Source organism: Benincasa hispida, chromosome 4 (genome assembly GCF_009727055.1).
Source record: "Benincasa hispida cultivar B227 chromosome 4, ASM972705v1, whole genome shotgun sequence".
Lineage (NCBI taxonomy): Eukaryota > Viridiplantae > Streptophyta > Magnoliopsida > Cucurbitales > Cucurbitaceae > Benincasa > Benincasa hispida.
The window spans coordinates 43,315,053-43,337,386 of record NC_052352.1 but is presented as its reverse complement, the minus strand read 5'-3'; positions in this window follow the sequence as shown (position 1 = coordinate 43,337,386).

Genomic DNA, 22,334 nt, shown 5'->3' with positions numbered 1-22,334 from the left:
ATGGGGGTAACTGATCCGCCATACAAGTTGGATAGCGTCAGTGGGTGACGCCCCTGTTTACTATAATGTTGAGAAAAAAAGAAAAAAAAAAAAAAGAACGTAACTCAACGTAGACTTTCTGATTCAACTCAATTCAACTTAACACTTAAACATAGATAACAATTCCCAACTCAACTCAACTTTGCATCAGAAATATAGACAATTTAACTCTTCAGATAATTTAACTCTCCAAACAATAATTACCAATTCAATTCCACTCGACTTTGCACATCAAACACCCCCTTGTTGTTTTCTGTTTTGTAGAATTAGAAATGAGAACATAATTGATAACTATTTCTATTTATTGTTTTTTGAAATGAAGAAACATAAACATAAACTTATTTGATAGTCATTTTTTGTTTTTGGTTGTTTGTATTTTTATTTTTTTCCTTCTTTTCAAGTGTACACATTAATTATATATATAATATAAAAATATAATATTAAAAATGGCAAATTGCAAAAAACACCACAGTGATATTAGTTAAAGGACTTAATTTTTAAAATTGAAAGTTTAAGGATGTAATTGCATCTGTCACCATATTTCAAAAGTGATTTTTGCAATTTGCCTTATAAAAAATATATAAAATGCATTAAAATATATAATATACAAATAATAAAAAATTTACCTTATTTAATACAAATAAGTCTTTCAAAATTTAAAACAACAATACATTTATCTACATATATCATTCAAATATTGTCCAATTTGAGTTGCAATGTTATATCTTACTCGAGTCATTCACATTAAATCACCTCGTATTCAACACAATTATGTTATAAATATTGTGTTATAAAATGTTAAAGTAAGATTAGATGCATGTTTGATGTACAAAATTTATATATGACAAATTTTTAATGGTTCCAATTGTGAACATTAAAATTGCAAAATTCAAAATTTAAAACTAAAAAGATGCAAACATACCTAATGAAAAAGAAATAATATAAAAATCTAAATACTGATCTTTTTTTAAAAAAAAAAAAAAAAAAAAAAAAGTCTTAAGTATTGAAAATTTTAAATTTTTTAAATTTTAAACATAAAAAATTATGTAATTAAGAAGTAAAAAAATGGAGTTTTGAGGGGGAAGATAAAAATAATAAAAAGTAATAATAATAAAGAAAAACTTAACTTAAACGCAGGGATACGAACCCAAAATTTATTCACTTCACAAATTGTGACGCACACCTCTCAACAACGAAGCCAAATGTATTAAACGCTAGACATAAATACACAATAAAGTGAAATGAGAGAATAGTATCTCAAATTTGGTATTTTTTATTCTCAAATTTGGTATTTTTTTAAAAAAACATTTCTTAAAATTTAGAAATAAAAAATGAAAATGGTTATCCAATAATGCTGTTTCTTAAAAAATAGATATGAAAATAGAAAATAGAAAAACAAAAAACAAAAAATGAAAACGTGTAGGATAATTCTAACTTTTAAAGACTGAAAAAAAAATCATGTGGGATAATTGTTTTTGTTTTCTAAAATTTAAAAGATTTTTTCATGGTCTTTAAATTTTTTTTATTTTGTACATAACTAAAAGAGCTATTTTTAATATAAAAAAATAAATCAAAATATTTACAAAATATAATAAAATTTTAGAACTATCAATACTTCTATCAGTGTCTATCAATGTCATTGATAGAAGTCTATTAGTGTCTATTAGCATCTATCATTGATAGTTCTAAAATTTTCTATATCTTGTAAATATTTTCAATAGTTTTACCATTTGAAATAATTTTTTCTAACTAAAATCTGACTATTTTACAATATCTTTTTTATCTAATATACCAACAGTAATGAAATTTAATTTTTTTAAAAAAATTGCATGTTGATTTTTTTAAAACAAAAAAGAAATTGTTTGATAAAACAGCATCAATATGTTAAATGTATTGATATTCACTAATCAAATAAAAGAAACAATAATAAGCATATAAAAAACACACAAGTAAACATCCTACACCTTTTCTAAGAAATTACAAAAAACTATTTATGTTACAAAAACTATTTATGTTTTTACTCAAATTTTGGACCACAAATCATTTTATTTCTTCTTTATGTTTTTGTCTTTGTTTTGCTGTTGGCTCCAATTGTGGGACTTTGTTTTTTTTTGTTCTCTGTTCTATGTTTTATTTTCCGGTGTATTGTAATGTTTTGCGTTTGGTTTGATTTTTTTTCTGTTGAATCCTGACTTGGCTTGTGTTTGTTGTTTTGTTGACTTGATCCCAGGCTGTGGAATATGTTGTATAATTATATTACCTATTAAAAAAAAACCATTTTATTTCAAGCTTACAACCTTATTTATGTGGTAAAATATTGACAAAAAAGTATCAAATTAAATACGTGAGGTGGAAGAATTGAATTTCTGACCAAAAGATTGTACAAATGCTCATTTTCGCAATATTAGAGTTAAGTTGTCATTATATGTCTAAAATATTAATAAAATAATAGTCTAACAATGCATCAAAATTTGTTAGCCTTGTTCTAAAAAAATTATTTTTCACAAAAGATCGTAAATGAGAAATTTTCACACATTTATCTAATTTTAAAATATTCAAAAAGAAACTTAGAATCTCTTTTGTAAGGGAAAGAGAAACTTAGAATCTTCTCTTCTTCTCTAATGGGTTTTTACCCTTTTTTTCTCCTTCTTATGTTCTTCTTCCTCTTCTTCTCCGAAGGATTTTTTTTCTTATTCTCCTCTTCTCTTTCCTCTTCTCCAGCGGGCGACCATATCAAATTTGGCGAGCGCCAACTTGTGCATGCTCCAAAGGCCGGAGAGCAAAACTAGGAGAGAACAACAAAGCGAGACAACGAGAGAGGAGAGTGGTCCATGTGAGAGGAGAGCGATCTATGAGAGAAGGAAAGGGTACGATGTTGGGATTTGTGCCATAAAGTCTCATAATTTGTTAGTTGATTATTTAATCATTAATTATGAAATAATAAATTCTATTAACAAAAAAAAATCCAAGATTATTCCATGGAGTATTGAACATGTATGTATTTGACATACAGATAGATAGTGTTCAAGAAATAACCTAAAAGTCTATAGTATATGGATAAGGTTGAGTGTTTTATCTTGGTGACACTATGGATACGACCCACTTTGTCATAGTTACGACTGGTTTAATCCAAACTATTTATGTGGAGACATGTGAGTAGGTATCCTATACAAAGAGTTTGTATAAGACCGAACTACAAAATATTCAATCTCTCTTTGTAAATTCGTTAATTGATGAGATTAATATTTCATAAGATGATCATATGCGACTCGATCTTAATCAGAAGTGATTTATGAACTCCTATTTATGGGATCAGTCTTTAGATTTGCATTGGTAAGGGTGGTTCAAGTTGTCGACTCAATAAACCTACCATTTTGGGAACTTGACTAAATGAGGAGCTGGGAATATAACTTCACAAGATGGAATTCACTCCTTCCCGCATAAGGTAAGTAGATGAGCTGTTCCCTTAAGTGCTAATTTCGTGTCTTGAACAAGGAACCTCACCCTCTCACTGACCCGAGAGGGACTTAGTTTATAATTGGATCATAAACAAATTGTTCATTAGAGGTTTCGGTGGTACTTAAGGAAAAGAGGAATTATAAGGGTAAAACAAACATCTAACCCAGCTGTAATTATGAACAAATCGTGAAGAATCGACTTGCTTATATTGATTATATCCATGGATACAACTTGTCCTACAGTTCGACTATGGGTTTATAGTGGTTTGCCCTGTAGCTAATGAATGAAGGTTAATTTAATTGAAGAGTTTAATTAATTAATATTGGATCATTGGAGCTTAATATATATAGGTCCATAAAGTCCCCCACCATAGAAACAACAAGGATCAACTACATTCAAAGAAAATTTAAAATGTTCAAATTTATTAGAGAAAATATTAGTTGTATTTGATACAATTAATTACATGAATTTATTATAAAGTTTATTTGAATGAGATTCAAATCATAACTTTATAATATGGAGAATTAATTTATTTGAATATGACTCAAGCAATTAATTATTTATTTGGATGAAATCCATATAAATAAATAAATTATTTAGTTTAAATAAGATTTGAAATAAATAGATAATGGGAGAATTGATTTATTTGAATATGATTCAAATAATTAATTATTTAGATGAGATTCATATAATTAAGTTATTTAGTTTAAATAAAATTTGAATTAAATAATTGGAGAAAGCATTAATTAATTAATTTGAATTGTATTCAAATAGTTAATTATTTAATTTAAATTAGATTCAAATTAAAGATTCCACCGAAAATAAATATTTAAATATGTTTTAGATATTTAAAACCATTTAATATGAGATATTATTTTGGTACATATTTATTAATATTAGATAGTATTAAATATTCAATTTAAAATTCCCAATAAGGTTAGGAGTAACTCAGATCTATAATAGGGTCCTTAGGAGCCCTTATACAACATACTCTTTACAAAACAATTATTCTGAAACTCTCCCTCTAGAAATTCTCCCAATTTTCTTGGAAAAGTTCTAAGAAAATTCTTTTTCCCTCCCTTTATTTCTTTCAAGAAGTGGTTCCCATAAACCGAGTCAAAGACCTCGTTGAATTAGAAGAACTTCAAGAAGGAAACTAGAGTTTTTGTTGCAATTGTGGATTGACAAATGTATGTTACTTAACCTTTTCTTGTTTACTTGATATTTAATTGTTTCAAGAAATTAAAGAAAGTGATCACAAAATTCCTTCAAACAAGAGAGAGAAGTCGGATAGCAAGACACCAAAGAGCAAGATTCGCTATTCCGCATGCACGCAAGGAATTTGTTTTGGTAATTTTACCCTGTGTTAAACAATCAACGGGCCAAATCTCATTTCTCCCCTCAATTTGGGTCATCCATATAAAAAGTCAAGAGTATGGCAACCCTAAGGGGGTTGAATAGGGTTAAATTTAAAGTAATGAAAACTTTTTTCTCCAAGTGGGCCCAATTAAACAAATTAATCAAGTTATGCTAAGTAATAAATAATTTAAACAACATTTTTATGAAAATAAATTCAATCCAAAATTATCAAGAAACTAATAATAATACTTTAAAGTACCGAATTTTATTTTGATAACAATTTCGTAATACCAATTAAAAAAAAATCAAAATGAACAATTAATTTCTCAAATGAAAATTGTAATTAATTTCAAGCACTAAAATCTAGTAGTTGATTAATTTCAAAATGAAAGTAGGATAGGGATAGAGAAATTGACACATTTTATAGTGGTTGAGAACAATTGGCCTACTTCCACATTACAAGCTCCTCTTGGGTACTTCACTAGAAGTCTTTGACTCTTTCCACGACTTAGAGTCGAACTACTACAATGTTCTTTTTTTTTGGTGCAAGGACAAACCTAAATCTTTCCACCATTGAGAATCAAACTGTTACAACCACTCTTTTTAGGGATCAAGAGCAACTCTTACAATCAATTTAGAAATGAAGAAAAATATGAGAAAAAATCCATCAGAGAGTAGATTTACAAATTTCAGCATTCAATGAATCAATCCTCACAACATAAAATATCTCTCTCAAGAAGAAGATAAAAATAAGAAAATTGAAGTTTGGAGAGAGCTAGCTTAGTGAATTATGGAATATTGAAAATAATAAAAATTGTTGTTGAAAATTTGGAGATGAGGTGTTTAAAAAGAGAGGGAAAAAGTAAAAGCCAAATTCATTTTGGCTCATTAGATCTTGAAAAAGAAAAACCAATGGTGGAGATTTTTCTTTTTTAAAAAAAAAAAATCAACTAGCCGTTGATACAAATATAAAATAATATATTTCCTAACCCACCATGTGTCCAGCTAGCTATTAGACACAAACATAAAATAATATAATAATATATTTTTTTAAAAAAAAAACATTTTTTTAAAAAAAAAAACCAACAAAAACTAAAAAAATCCACCATGTGTCACTCTTCCAGTGGCACCTTTTAGTTGGTCTACTTTGATGAGAAAAACTTTGCCACATCATCAGCTCGAGATTTTTTCATTAAGCTTCTTTCGATTATATCTTCTTTGTTTGAGCTCTGGTTTAAGTGATTCAAAATGTATTGGATTTGTTATTCCAAGCTCTATGCAATGGATACTTCAAAATACTCAAGTTGTTAATAAATAATAGAAGGTTTGTTATCATCAAAATGTTAATTAATTAAAATTAAATAATTTGAATTAAGGGCCAAAAAGCTAATCATCTCTCCTTTTTTATGATTACAAACTAGTCAACAAAAATGAAATCCAAGATGGTGAATGATATGAAATATGAATTTGAAGATCAACCAACACATATACATAATTTCAATTTATTTAAAAATGATGTAAATTTCAATAATAACATACCTTCAATTTTCTTATTATCTCTCCCTCTTTTCGGAAAAATAAACAATTACATGAAAATTCTTCTTAAAGAACATGATACATAGAGTTGCATTTCTTCTCCTATTAACATGTCTTCTAAGGGGGAAAAATATAACAGACAACATTATATATTTAAGAGGCATCACAAAGAATAAAACCAAGATCAAGTTAGACCCACCAAGTAGAGACCTTGTTATTCTCAGAAACAAGAAAGATGGAAGTGTGGGTTGCAAAAAAATATTGACAAAAGGGAATTACCATAGAGATTGAGAGAGTGAGAGAAGTTTGTGTGATTTTTCCAATTCTTCTGTACTGGACTTTCTCAACGACACAGATAAAATAAGAGGGAGGGAGAGGGAGTTATGTTCTGCTAAAATAACTCCCGAAGTTATTTTTAATACTATATTAATAGAAATAATATTAATATAATATTTATAATATGGTTAAATAACTATAAATAAACCATATTATATGCATTAATAATCATATTATAATGCAACTTCCACCTATAACCTATAGTTTTAATTGTTGGAATACAAAGATAGCATGCACAGTGGAAGCAAAGATCTGACAACGTTCTAATTACATTAAAACTAAGTATAAGCTTGCAAAAACGGTTAGAAAATATAACCTTTATAGAATCCACTGTAATCTTACTCTCCGTGCTTGATCAACACCACCAACGAAAAATCCTCACTATTATCCGGTTGAAGAACACGGTTGTGGGACCGTTTTGTTGGTGAAAGCTAGGGAATTTCACTCTAGTAAAAAGAAGAGTAAAAGAGATTTTGTGGAAGAGGTAAATTCAATATTTAAGGAAGCATTAGTTTTTACACATTTGAAAAACAAAACTATTTAAAGACAAAATACATGAAAAATCCCATCTTGCATGTCTTCCATCTCAAACTCCACTAGCATGAAATCTCTAGGTGTCAACAATTGCATTTTTCCACTAACTAATTTTTTATTAAAAAAATTTATAATAAAACAAATTTTTGACAAAATATGAAATACTATTTTCATATTTAGAAATTATTTAATTAAATAAAATAAACAAATTTAATATCACATATTAAATTATCTTTGACACCTAGTTTTGATTAATCACATTAATCAATTTTTAAAACGCTTTCATGCTAATATTTTATTTAAAACATACTATCCAAAAATAATTTTAAATTATATCTTATAAAAAATACAATTTTCCCTAAAGATCGTATTTGAACATTTCAAATTCTCACTTCACCTAGTTCTTCAATTTTGTCCGTAGTGAGCTAGCAAGGAGACTCGATGGCGTACAGATCATGGGCTCCAACGATATGAGACTAATCGATCAAAATCTTACCGACAACCTGTAGTTAACTAACAGGACATTTCAAACTCTTTAATCAACATTCGTAAACTAACAAAACTATCCACTATAGCCTAGTTGCACTCCCCTCATTGTAGATATATTATTTGACCATTTGATATAACCGTCATCAATAAGTTGATCCTTCACGGGTTGGTCATAACCTCAGCTAGGTCAAGTATCGAAATACTCCTGAGTTATATCTTTTCTCCTTAAGTACCACTATCCCTCTAATGAACAATAATAAGTTGATCCTTCACGGGTTGGTCATAACTTGTAATTCTTCATGAATTTGTCTATGGATTTGTGAAGTAATTGAATCTTGTTTCTATTTCAAGAGTTCTTGCAAATTATTTTGAGTTTTCTACTTGTTTTTATCATGGCAATCTGATTTGAGCATTCTTGAATATGTTTTTAATTCTTGAATCATGTTGAATGATCTATATCTTCAACATGTTTAGCCTAGATGCTTGGTTTTGTCACACTCGTGATTGAATGTGTTGCTTTTAATGTGTTCGATAGAATGTCTAGCCAAGATCTATAAGAGGCAATAATAATTGTGTGTTTAATGGCTAACCTATGATGCACTAATTACTAGATTTGAAGTAAATTCGATTAATTGTATAAGCTATCTTGACAATTAATCGACGCAATTGAATCCTAAAATTTAATGCATGTGTTTTCTCTTCTATATGGCCACTATCAAACCCAATAGAGGTAGAAGCATGTAGATCGATTAGGGTTAGCGCTATCCTACCTTAATTAATGAATAGAACGCTCTCTTGATTAGGTTAATGCTAACTATCCACCTTTGTAGAGACTAGTTTAATCTAGTTAAGTGTGTAGTTGCGAGCCTAATCTGATTGTGAATTAAATTTGTAGAATTCAATGATAGGAATTGCATTGAACGTCTAACTTGGATTAGAAGCAAGATTGTTTTAAACTTGTTTACAGTTATCCTTTGTCTTTTGATTAATAGTATGTTTCTTGTCTTAATAAAAAAAAAAAAAAAACCCATTTTATAGCTTTCATAGTTAAGCTTGGTTGAGGAAAAGATTAAATAACATTTCTCTGTGGATCGATCTCTTAGTTCCACTTTAACTACGAGTTAGTTTAAGTTGTTGTTCGAGCTTTACAAATAATGTTTATTTTGGGTTAGGTAGAACTAATGACACCTACTTAGCTCCGAACACATACAAAAAAAAACTTTCATCTAAGAGCTCCAATGACTGAAGTGTTACATAGATCGTGTTGGTCATGGGTCATTGAATTCTTTTCACTGCTCATTGTCCGCCGACCATCGTTGGTCATTCACTAGCGGTCTCCGGAGATTGTTTTTTTTTTTTCTTTCTCCATTCCTACTTCTTCTTCCTCTCTTTTCCTTCCCCTTCTTTATTTTTACACACACACAAAGTACAAATTGGTAGATGGACTAAGAATGCTATTAAATGCAAACCTCAAGGATAAAATTCATTTCATAACAAAAAAATATATCAAATAGAAATTTAAAGCAAAATTAATTTTGTTATAAATGTGTTAGTATCCTAAATTTCAACCTCTACTACTTTGCTATTGAAAGCTATTTTTTTAAAGAAAAATAGATAAATTAGAAATTTAAAGCAAAATTAAATAGTCATGAATTTGTTTTAGAACTATATTTCAAAGAATTATTACTTTGTTACTAAAAACTAAATTTGTTATAAAAATAACTAAACAATTGTCATTCCTATATTATTGTCATGGAAATCAATATGGCAAAGAAATTAATTTAGAGTACAAAAGACATAACTAATATAAATTTCATTTTAAAATGAATAGATTATATGTTTCATTCCAAATTATCATAAAAATTGATCAATTATACCTTAGATGTTACATAGTTTACAAAACAACCACTAAAAACAAGAGAAAAAAAAAAAAGATTACCCAAACCTATGTATAAGTAACTTGCACTTCAAACATAAACTTCAGAAACACATGCTCACAAATTCTCCACTCCAAACACATTTGTTTGTGATATTTTAGGTTTCAAAACTCCGTCAAATAAGCTCTCAAACATGTGTTTCCATGTTTTTTGATTTCGAAACTAAGCACCAAGCACTTACTTTAAGTTGCTATTAAATGGAAAACAAGAACAATCGATTGGATCTCTACCTAAGTTTAGCTTAACAAACCAACAATATATTTTTTGTTTTTCTTTTGCAAAGGTATTAGATGAAATAGGTGGGATGAAGGAATCAAATCTCTAACTTCAAGTTGATAGTATAAATACTATGTCAATTGAGCATTAAGTTTAGCTTAACAAACCAACAATATATTTTTTTTTTCTTTTGCAAAGGTATTAGATGAAATCGGTGGGATGAAGGAATCAAATCTCTAACTTCAAGTTGATAATATAAATACTATGTCAATTGACCTATACTCATTTTGACAACCAACAATATTTCCATAAGAAATCATTTTCCATCTTCGGCAAAAAAATAATTAAAGTCTCTGGTAATTTAGTAGCAAAATATGGTTGTTTTTTAGAAGGTTTTCAATGTGATTTAATTTGTCTTTTCACATGTTATCCATATGTAGTTGTAAATTTTTGACAATATGTAGAATCAGGGATCGAATCTCTAATCTCAAAGTAAACAATACATGTTTCATGTGTTATACTCATTTTGATCCATATGTGATCGTAAATAATTGTTCTTTTCTTTCCAAAAATAATTTCTTAATGGAAAATGTCACATTAATCTCTTACACACTATTCAGTAGTTATTTGATTTTTCAATAATTATTTGATTTTGGTTTATAATTTTTTTTTAAATGAAGCTTATAAACATTTTTTCCACCTTTACACTTCTTACTTTGTTATCAATATTTTTCTAAAAAAAAAAAAAACTATTTTGAAAACTAAAATATAGTTCTTTTGTTTTTAAATTTTAGCTAAAAATTCAACTCTTTAAAACAAAGATGCAAACCATTGTACTAAACTGAGAGAAAATATGCTTAATTTAAAAAACCAAAACCAAAACCAAAACCAAACCAAATGGTTATCAGATGATGTGAATTTTTAATTTTACCATTCATCCATGTTGAAAGCAATTAATATTAAGTATGTTAAAATTTGGAAAATTATTTCAAATGGCAAAATTGTTGAAAATATTTACAAGATATAGCAAAATTTTAGAACTATCAATGATAGATGACAATAGACATTGATGGACTTCTATCAGATGTCTATTGTCATCTATGTCGTTTATCATTGATAGTTCTAAAATTTTGTTATATCTTGTAAATATTTTGGTTCATTTTTCTATATTTGATAGCAACCCTTAAAATTTTCTAGTTAAGAGTTTTTTTTTTTTTTTTTTTTTTTTTTTTTGACAATATTTACATTCAATTCCTCCTTACTCATGTTGAAGTTTTTTATAGTAGGATAAAATTCTTTACGTACTCATTTTACCCTTATTTTTTAATATATACCCATTTTACCCTCAAATTTAATAATCAATTATTAATAGTTCAAAAATTGCTTTATAATTAATGAGTAGTAATTTTCCAAACTATCTTCAAGGGTGTAAAGGTCACAAAATTCTAGAAAATAAAGAAAAATATAAATTTAAAGAATTAAATGATTATTAATAGTTTATTTTAGATGATAATTTACTTTATAATAATGAATTGCAAATTTTCAAACAATCTTGAAGAGGATAAAAGTCACATAAATTTTTAAAATGTCACAAAATTTAATTGGTTAAAGTAAAAAAATCAACAAAAACAAAAATATGTATATAAAGTACAATTATACAATCAAATTTAAAGCCATCTTGAATAATAACATATATTTGACTAGGTTGAGAACCATGAGCCCAAGCCCAAGTGTTATGAAGTTTCTCGTTTTATTCATCTAAGACTCTTTGTTTCACATGTTTGGCCATAAAACCTTTTATAGACATTTAATATTTTTATCTATTTCACATTATTTCGCTTTCTTAAATTTAGAAACTTTAAAATCCATCTAATATAGTTTTCTAATATCTTCCATATACATGAAATTTGTGTACCTACAGTAAAAAAAATATAGTCTGATTAATTAATAAATTAAAATCTCATTTGAAATAGATGGTGTAAGTTTATCAAATGCTATGAAATCAATCTACCGAAAGCCATTGGTACTTGTTGGATCAACTACATTGATAGCTTAAATATTTCATATCGTTTTCTTTTTTGGTATTTCATTAGCTACTAATCTAGTATACGTATAGTATGCCTCCTTCGCCACTCCATTAGTGACTTGGCTTTGTCTGCAAAGTTACAACTTCCGTCTTTGATGGCTTCACTATCGCTCATGACTGGTATATGGATCTCTTTTTTTATGTAGTGGTCGGCCTGATATAGAAGCTTAGCCAAAAGCAACTAGTCACTTCCCAAATGCATCTTGACTTTAGTATGGTCTAGTATTCTTTCCAATGCTTCCTTTTTTGTCGCACCAACAAAGAGTAAGCAAGCGACCTTGCTTGCATTCGTCAAAGGGTAGCTTCCGCGCCCTTCCTGCCTGCTGAAATTGATGTGAATGATCGTGTCATTACTACTAGTTTTAATCAATTATAAATTATATATATTATTTATACTTAATTAATAAATTTCAACTAGTACATTTACCATCAAAATTTTATGTTATCTTAACCATTTAAAATAAAACTGTATTATTAATTATTAATATTCTAATTAATTGATATTTATTTAATTATTTTTAGTAATTAAATTATATAATTAAATTAATGTTTGACATAAAAATATTCATTTATTTTTATTTTAAGTGATTAAATAATTAGTTAATATAATAAATACATTCAATAATGCTAAATTTAATTTATGACTACATTATTTGTTCCCTTACCTTTAATTAAGTAATTATCTAATTTTGGTTTTTATATACAAAATTAGTTAATCTATTTAATTTGTAGATATTAATTATCCTACATATATAAATAGAAATATTAATTATGTCATATATTTAAATATTAGATATTTAATATTTTTACTCATAAACCAATATATGAAATGGTTTCTTAGAATTATTAAAATGGGTGATATTTACTTAGTGATCAAATAATTAAAACGAGGGTTTTTTTTAGACGTTAAAACGAAGGTATTAATGGATAGGATGATTTTTTTTTAAAAAAAAAGTGTTTTAGTAAGGTGTAAATCTCATCTAATATACCATTTTTTCCTTTAAAAAATATCTAATATAGCATTCTTTTAGAAACTAATATAGCATTTTTTAAACTATAATACTAGTTTTTTTTTTTTTCCTTTAATTCAATATATAGAGATTTGACCATTTAATCCACTGGTCGAAAGTATAGTGTTATAACTAGTTGAACATTGACCACTATAATATTAATGGTTATTTCAACATTTAGACTTCACCAAATTTTTTGGGTCATAATATTATGATATTTTGTATAAATTAGGCTAAATTTATAATTAATGCTAATTTAAGTTGCTCAATATCTCCATTAAATAGTTTTAACATATAGGTCAGTCCATATATAAGTTTGTCACATGATTTATGAATTAGTCAATAAATTAATTCAAACATAATTTTTATCTCAATATAACCAACATGAATATTACTCAATTGATCAAGATACAAAGTTTATCAAAACATCACTTACCGTTAATATAATTTTTTAATTTTTTGATTCTTAAGTCTTTTTTTCTAATAATACAAATGTATGGTATGAGAATTTGACTTCCAACATCAAAGAAAGAGATGTACATTTTTTTAGTATAATTGAACGTAGGAAGATTCGAATCACAAATCTTATATTAACACGCCTGTGTACCCATTGAACTATGCTTGATTAGGTGAGATATACGTATTAATTACCGCTCAAACTATGATCATATTGGCCTTTTCAATACCTAGAATCAGCAAGTATTTCTTGTCATTAGTTGTATGATATTTTGTATAGATTAGGCTAAAATTGTAATTATCACTAACTAACATCGCTTAGTCTCTCCCTTAAATAGCTTTAATATATAAATTGTCCAAATATAAGTTTGTCAGACCATTTATGAATTAATCCATAAATTATTTTAAACAATAAGTTTTAATCCATGAATTAATCCATAAATTATTTTAAACAATAAGTTTTATCCTTTCAAGACATCACTTAGTTCTCTAAGCATTTTAGGCTCAAATATTTCACCCTAGTTGAACTAAAATATAACTTTTATCTCAATATGAAATTTATAAAAAAGAAGGAAAAAAAAAAAGGACAATTGCCCATATTATTCTGACGATTGGAGACATGTGAGACTACTTTGTGAATTATTTATTATATAAATAAATAAGAAATAGCTATATCTTTTATTATTACACGTGGAATAATGGAGAAAAAAAATATAACAAAAAGCCAGACATACCGACAGGTTCTGTCACACCCCCTCCCAGATTACCCTTTTTATTCTGGAAAAGGATATGATTGTGGTAGCTACTAGCCCTACTGCCAGCACTCACCACCCAAGCCTTTTAATCTAGTTACCAAACCTATTCATTTTATTAGTAATATACGCAAACAGCTAGCATCCCCCTTAAGTTCTTACGAAGATTACATAATTACAAGCATACAACCAAGACATCACTTTTATAGAAAAAAAAATATTCACAGGTGGCCCAAATATTTCTATAGAAACCCTAGTCCCTCACAAAACATGTGTACATAAACGGATTATCAACCTAAGTCTTTTAATAAGCCGAGTCTTTCGGTGGCAAGTAGCAGCAGGATCAACCTTGAGGAAACTGATCGCTACCTGAAAAGAGAAAACACAAAAATTCAGTGAGCTAAAAGCTTAGTGAGTGACTATAGAATCGTAAAGAAACAAGCATAGCATCACTATAAACATGTAAATACACCAACGCGTAAACTCAAGCATTTGTCTCTATATGTAGCTGTAAACCATTCTCAGACATCATTAAACATTATTATTCCCTAGTTGAGAATGAGCCTAAACGCTCTAGCTCCCAAACATTTATTACCGACCAAGAAACCCATACTTCGGTTTCTCATTCATAACTGCCTAGTGCACGTGGCCACACTAAGTACCATCACATTTTAGGTACTTCCGCTCAAATACATTCCCAAATTTTTTCTTTAGTATCGAGCTACCATGATACCTTCTCATATGTCCTTCGGTATCAAATTGGCCAAATACCTTCTCAAATGTCCATCAGTATCAAATTAGCCAGGTACCTTCTCAAATGTCCTTTGGTACCTAATTGGTTAGATACCTTCTCAACATCCTTCGGTATCAAATGTGTATTTTGTAACACCAAATTAAGTTCTATTGCCTAGTATTTACACAAGAGTTGTTCCATTGCCACTTATTTACACAAAAACTCATTCTCTCATAGCCTTTCTCTAGGAACCATATATCAAAATCAGAAACACAGCTTTTGTAATGGTTACACAACATACCTTGGCCTGTGTTACACACATACAAGCTGAGAAACATGCATTAAGTTATTCTTCAACCATTTGTTGCTTGAGGAAATTTAAATACGACATTAATGTCACCGTGCTTTACTTAATCATATATGCATGAGTATTGGAAACCTTAAGTTTAGTGAGTCATTCATTGTTCGTCAGGCTCTTATTGGTTTATACACTTTCCCTAGCTCTTCTTAGCCTGAAAAGATATAATTCCTGATTACTACTTAGAATTCCTAGTAAAATATCTCAAATAATTCATTTATTAAAGGAATTTCCATCAATACAGACAGCTTTACTAGCGAGATCCCCCTAAGCGATGCTAGCGAGATCACCCTGAGCGATGCTAGTGAGATCCCCTGAGCGATGCTAGCGAGATCCCCTGAGCGAGAGCGATGCTAGCGATATCCTCTAGAGCGATGCTAGCGAGATCCTCTAGAGCGATGCTAGTGAGATCCTCTAGAGCGATACCAGCGAGATCTTCTAGAGCGAGATCAAGCTTTTTCCTGTGAAATTCTTAGCGATACTCACCTCAATTCCTAGTGAGATTTCCCCCTAGGGCGAGATCCTCGTTACAAAATCAGCAAGATTTCCTTTATAAACGAGATCCTCATGCCCAAATCTCGTTATAACTCTCTCTGATGAACTGCTTGCTTGTTCCTCACAAGCAGCTACCTGCTTATGCACCAATTCCCTGTTATAACTTCAAAAATCCATAACTCAAAATCCATAGCTCTTTTCAAGAAACTTCCTTCTACAAACTTGTTTAGATTTGAATTAACTTCCTTATTTTAAAATTTCAGCCCAGAATTCCTAATAATTTGGCTTATAACTTCCAAACTTCACTTCGGGTCCTGATTAATCTACAGTTCTACCTCTTCTGCAAATTCTCCACTTTTGTTCTTCTCTTCTTGCAATCTTTCTCCAGCAGGACAACCTTGAAAACTAGATTCTCTCAGCTTTCAAATGGCACCAAATTTGCTAAATTTACTCTTGTCAATTGCCAAACCCATGCTTTTGAATTTTCACTTCCCTTTTTAATCTTTCTGCCGCTTCCTGAGTTTAAAGAATTAATTGCTACGTCACTCCACACTTAGTGCCTCCAACAGACTAATGATTGAGTTTTTTCATTTGATTTTTTTTTCTTCCCTTCCTTCATAACTCCTATAAACAACATGAATTTCTATTTAATAAATATGTAATATAATATTCCTTTGGCTGAACATGCTTATCTAGGGAACCTAAGTTCGGGGGTTTACAATCATCCCCCCCTTAAAAGAAATTTCGTCCTCGAAATTTTACCTGATATGCCATTTGAAAAGTTGAAGGTATCTCTTCCTCATTTGCTCTTTAGGTTCCCAGGTTGCTTCCTCGATCCCATGATTACGCTATAACACTTTCATCAAAGGAATCGTCTTAGTTCTGATTACCTGATCTTTCCTGTCCAAAATCCCGATGGCCTCTTCCTCGTAAGATAAATCTTCTTTGAGCTGCACCGGTTGTGTTGCTAGTATGTGCATAGGATCAGGCATGTATTTCCTTAGCATTAACACATGAAATACGCCGTGTATACGAGCTAGTTCCATCGGCAAGTGCAACCTATAAGCTGCTGGACCAACTCGTTCCACAATTTCATATGGTCTGATGTATCGTGGACTTAACTTCCCTTTTCTCCAAAACTGGAGAATTCCTTTCCATGGGGATAGCCGAAGAAATACCCGTTCTCCGACTTTAAATTCTAGTTATTTTCTTCGTTTATCGGTATAGCTCTTCTGTCTATCGCGAGTCGCCTTAAGATTATCCCTGATAAGTTTCACATTCTCTATTGTTTGTTGAACTAATTCTGGACCCAGTAATTGTCGTTCTCTGACTTTGTTCCAGCATACTGAAGTCCTGCAAGGTCGGCCGTACAATGCTTCATAGGGAGCCATTCTGATACTAGAATGGTAGCTATTATTGTAGGCAAATTCAATCAACGATAAGTGTGTATCCCAACGATAAGTATACAAGTTCTTGACATATCTTCCAGTATCTGTATAGTTCTTTCCGACTGTCCATCTGTTTACGGATGAAAAGCCGTACTGAAATGCAATTTAGTGCCCATAGCCTTCTGTAAACTAGGCCAAAATTTTGAAGTAAACCTCGAATCCCGATCCGACACTATCGACACTGGGGCTCCATACTGACTGATTATCCTATCCACATAAAACTTAGCTAGACAGTCTAGTGTGAAAGTAACTTTTACTGGTATGAACTTGGCCGTCTTAGTTAGTCTATCGACTATTACCCAAATGCCATCAAATCCTGAGGGTGTCTTAGGCAAACCAAAAAGGAAGTCCATTGTCACATGCTCCCACTTCCACTCAGGCACTGGAAATGGATTGAGTAATCTTGCTGGTCTTTGTCTCTCAGGTTTTACTTGTTGACAGACTATACATCGGTCCACATATTCTGCTATGTCTCTCTTCATCCCAGGCCACCAGTAAGATTTCCTCAAAGTTCTGTACATCTTGGTGCTACCTGGATGCATGGCATAAGCGGAACTATGTGCTTCCTTTAAAATGGCTTGTTTAAGTTGTAGCTTGTTAGGCACATACATTCTCCCCTCCTTTTCTAGCATACTGTCTGCTCCCAGTTGGAAGTCAACCCTGATGCCCTTACTCACATCATGAGCAATCTTCTGCAAATCAGGGTCTTCCAACTGATCCCGCTTAAGGTTTTATACTAAGGTCGGCCTTATCTGAAAAGTAGCTATCAATACTCTTGACGGTTCCACTGATAAGGCGGTTCTGGAATTCCTGAACTCCTGCAATAGCATTCCTCTTATTGAACCAATAATGGCCTTGGGTCCCGAGGATTTTCTACTCAGTGCATCTGCCACAACATTAGCCTTACCAGGGTGATATTCGATGGAACAGTCGTAATCTTTAATCAATTCAATCCATCTTCGTTGTCTTAGATTCAACTCTTTTTTATCAAAGATATATTTTAAGCTTTTGTGATCTGTAAATATCCTGCAACGCTCTCCAAATAGGTAATGTCTCCATAACTTCAGAGCTAAAACAACTGCTGCCAATTCTAGATCATGCATGGGATAAATGCCCTCATGTTTCTTAAGTTGACGAGAGGCATATGCAATCACCTTCCCATCCTGCATCAACACACATCCCAATCTTTGTCAGGATACGTCGCAATAAATCTCAAATTCTTCACCTGGAATAGGCAAAGTAAGCACTAGTGCTGATACTACTTTCCGTTTTAGCTCCTGGAAACTATGTTCACACTCCAACAACCATTCAAACCTCACGCCTTTCTTGGTCAGGTTCATCAACGGAAGGGCTATCTTAGAGAAACCCTCCACAAACCTCCGATAATAACCTGCCAACCCTAAGAAACTACGTATTTCTAAAATGGTTGTGTGTCGTTCCCAATTAACTATTGCTTCCGTCTTCTAGGTATCTACACTAATGCCCTCTGCTGAAACAATATGCCCAAGAAATACTACCCAATCTAACCAAAAATCGCATTTACTGAATTTAGCATACAACTATCTATCTCACAACGTCTGCAATACTATCCTCAAGTGGGTAATATGATCCTCCCTACTACCAGAATACACAAGTATATCATCAATGAATACTATCACGAACTGGTCCAAGTAGGTCAGAAATATCATGTTCATGAGATCCATGAATACCGCAGAGGCATTTGTCAATCCGAAAGGCATTACCCGGAATTCATAATGTCCATATCTCGTTCTAAATGCGATTTTAGGGATATCGGCTTCTCTCACTTTCAGTTGATAATAACCCGATCTCAGGTCTATCTTCGAAAACACTGTGGTTCCTCTTAGCTGATCAAACAAATCATCAATGCATGGTAACGAATATTTATTCTTAATCGTTACCTTATTCAGCTGCCTATAGTCGATACACAATCTAAGTGTACCGTCTTTCTTCCTCACAAATAATACCGAAGCTCCCCAAGGCGATACACTAGGTCGAATATATCCCTTGTCAATTAACTCTTGCAACTGAACCTTTAATTCTTTCAACTCAGTCGGCGCCATTCTATACGGTGCCTGCGATATAGGAGTTGTTCCTGGAACTAAGTCAATAGTAAACTCCACCTCCCCGGGTGGTAATCCCGATAGTTCTTCAGGAAATACATCCCGAAATTCATTTTCCATTGGGACATCTTCTGGGTTCAGCTCTTTCCCTTGAGCAACCATCACATGAGCCAGATAGGCTTTACATCCCTTGCTCAATAACTTCTGAGCTTTCACTGTCGATGTCAAATTCCCCGCAACCAATCGTTTGCTTCCTGTCAGCATTGCATCTTGGCCATTTGATTTTCTGAGCACTACCTCTTTCTTGTAACAGTCTACTGAAGCATGATACTTACTTAGAAAATCCATCCCCAGGATAGCATCAAACTCCAACAGCTCTAAAGGGAGTAAATCAACATAGAAGTTCTGACCATTGATCAGTATCTCACAATGATTATAACATCTATCTATAAATAACTCTTCGGACATAGGTTTAACCAACCTATCTATACTAAGTGCATACATGTTAGATATAAATGAATGTGTGGCACCAGGATCAAATAAAACATAAGCAGACTGCCCACATAACATAACATTACCGGTCACAACATCTGGAGACTCTGTTGACTCCTGGTGTGTCATGGCATACACTCGCCCCTACTGCTAGGGTCGACCTACGACATTCTTCTACTTGGCACCACTTGACCCTTCACCTCGATTTTCGGCACTCTTTGGTTGGTTAACTATCTGGGAGGTTGGTTATTGTGCTGTTGGAACGCCCCTGTTCATCTGGGGATAGTCCCTATTGAAATGCCCTGTTTGTCCGCATTGAAAACATGCACCTTTGCCACTATAGCATGCCTCAAAATGCACTTTGCCAAACTAGGCATAGTCGTCTTCCTGTCTGTTGCGACCGACTCACTAACTCATGGCACCTCTGATCGGCTAACTGCACTGGCTGAGGGTCTCGTTTTCCTTTCTTGGATCCCTGCCAACTAGATTCCTCTTAAATGACTTCCACTAGTCTGGTTGCCACTAGGAGATCTGAAACCCCTGTCTCTAGGCCCTACTCGCCTCACTTTCTTTTGGCAACTGCTCAACATCTGCAAACTCTGCTCGACTTGTATTGTTGTTTCTACTAACTGGTTAAAATCTAGCCATTTAGCCGTAGACGTCACCGGGAGTTCTGATTTCCTTCCTCAAAACCTTGTTCAAAATTTCCTGCATCTATCTCTTTCCTCAGCAATAATACGACAGGGCATACTGTGATTAACTCTGTAAATTTCTGCTCATATTCTGCCACCGACATCGTTCCTTGTGTTAATCTGAGGAACTCATCCCTTTTTGCATCTCGAAACGAGCTGGGGTAATACTTATCTCAAAGGCCTTCCTGAACTCGGCCATACATTCACATCTGTACTGACTCGTCTGGCAGATATCACTTTCCACTAATTTCTCGACTTCTTTTTCTGTAGTAGAAAGGTGGCTAGTCCCACTTTCCTGTCCTCTAGACAACTCATAACATTGAAACATTTTTCAACTACAATCAGCCACAACTCAGCTTCAGCTGGATTTGTTGTACCTTCAAATGTCACAGCCCTTAGGGCTTTAAACACTTTCAATACCATATTTCTTTTTCTGGGTCAGCTGTGTAGAGCCCACTGGGCTGCTAACCTCTACTACTATCCTGTCAAACATTGCATCTTCTAGCCTGCAAATCTGCCCTTACTTGGGGAGTATTATACTCTCCCTCGGACAATCATCTCCTGACCCACTGGATCATTCACCTTTTTTTACCACCCGGTGGGTTCTCACTAACCTTCGGCCCCTATTGGTAGGGTCAATGTTCCTGCACCTGTCTACTTACTCGGTCTGCCACGTTGCTCGATATTTTTTACCTAAATAAATGTACACATGTTAGGGACTCAACACTTAGGGACTTAGACTTATGCATAAAACCCTCTCATTCCAAAACCTTATACTCTAATACCAACTTAATCACCCCCCTCTTAGATTACCTTTTTATTCTGGAAGAGGATATGACGTGGTAGCTACTAGCCCTACTGCAGTATTACCACCCAAGCCTTTTAATCTAGTTATCAACCTATTCATTTTATTAGTAATATACGCAAACAGCTAGCCTTCCCCTTAAGTTCTTACGAAGATTACATAATTACAAGCAATAAAGCCAAGACATCAATTTTATAGAAAAAAAATATTCACAGTGGCCCAAACATTTCTACGAAAACCCTAGTCCCTCACAAAACATGTGTACATAAACGGATTATCAACCTAAGTCTTTTAATAAGCCGAGTCTTTTCGGTAGGCAAAGTCAGCGCACGGGATCAACCTTGAGGAAACTGATCGCTACCTGAAAAGAGAAAACACAAAAATTCTGTGAGCTAAAAGCTTAGTGAGTGACTATAGAATCGTAAAGAAACAAGCATAGCATCACTATAAACATGTAAATACACCAACGCGTAAACTCAAGCATTTGTCTCTATATGTAGCTGTAAACCATTCTCAGACATCATTAAACATTATTATTGCCTAATTGAGAACGAGCCTAAACGCTCTAGCTCCCAAACATTTATTACCGACCAAGAAACCCATACTTCGGTTTCTCATTAATAACTGCCTAGTGCACGTGGCCACACTAAGTACCATCACATTTTAGGTACTTCCGCTCAAATACGTTCCCAAATTTTTCCTTCAGTATCGAGCTACCATGATACCTTCTCATATGTCCTTCGGTATCAAATTGGTCAGATACCTTCTCAAATGTCTATCAATATCAAATTGGCCAGGTACCTTCTCAAATGTCCTTTGGTACCTAATTGGTTAGATACCTTCTCAACGTCCTTCGGTATCAAATGTGTATTTTGTAACACCAAATTAAGTTCCATTGCCTAGTATTTACATAAGAGTTGTTCCATTGCCACTCATTTACACAAAAACTCATTCTCTCATAGCCTTCCTCTAAGAACCATATATCAAAATCAGAAACACAGCTTTTGTAATGGTTACACAA